The following is a 686-nucleotide window of genomic DNA, read 5'->3' as shown; positions in this document are numbered from 1 at the left end:
TGTGTGTGTGTGTGTGATGTGAGTAATGTTAAAGACAGAAGATTTGAGCTCAATGAATCCCAAACAGCATTAGGAAAAATACCTCAGGATACTTCTGACAGCTGGATTTTACAGTGACTAAATGATTTGCCTCTAAAAACAAACATGAGTGGCCCCTGAACCGAGATGAAAACTTCTGATTTGTCTCAACATGAACTAAGTTCAAGACAATAAAATCACAAACGTTCAAATCATAAAATAACCCTTGAAATGGGTGGAACAGTTTCCCACCAGGAAGGTTTCCTTTTCAAACCTATTCCTGTGTTTTATTTGATATTCTCCCAGTCATTCTTTTCTTCTACAGCTCAAAGACACACGTCTTGGTCCAAGTGATGATTTTAAATGGGTGAGATTGATATTTATAACAACTGACCTACTGGATCAGAACATTTTCTGAATTGTCCCGCTATTTATTTACACACTAGACACATGTTAAGATTAATAACCACAAGGTAATTATTAATAATTACTCAGACCCCACTCCCCCACACACACACACCACAAAAAAAAAAATCTACAATCTGAGGTTGGGCATGTCTGACTTGGAGTTGAGTCAAATGTGATGTCATAAGTTTTTTTTATCCAGGAGATGTGATCAGATTAGGCAACAATATCTAAACTAAAAAAAAGTGTTCACTTTGTTAAAA

Source organism: Austrofundulus limnaeus, unplaced genomic scaffold, assembly GCF_001266775.1.
Source record: "Austrofundulus limnaeus strain Quisiro unplaced genomic scaffold, Austrofundulus_limnaeus-1.0 Scaffold135, whole genome shotgun sequence".
Classification (NCBI taxonomy): domain Eukaryota; kingdom Metazoa; phylum Chordata; class Actinopteri; order Cyprinodontiformes; family Rivulidae; genus Austrofundulus; species Austrofundulus limnaeus.
Note: the sequence above shows the minus strand (reverse complement) of the source record.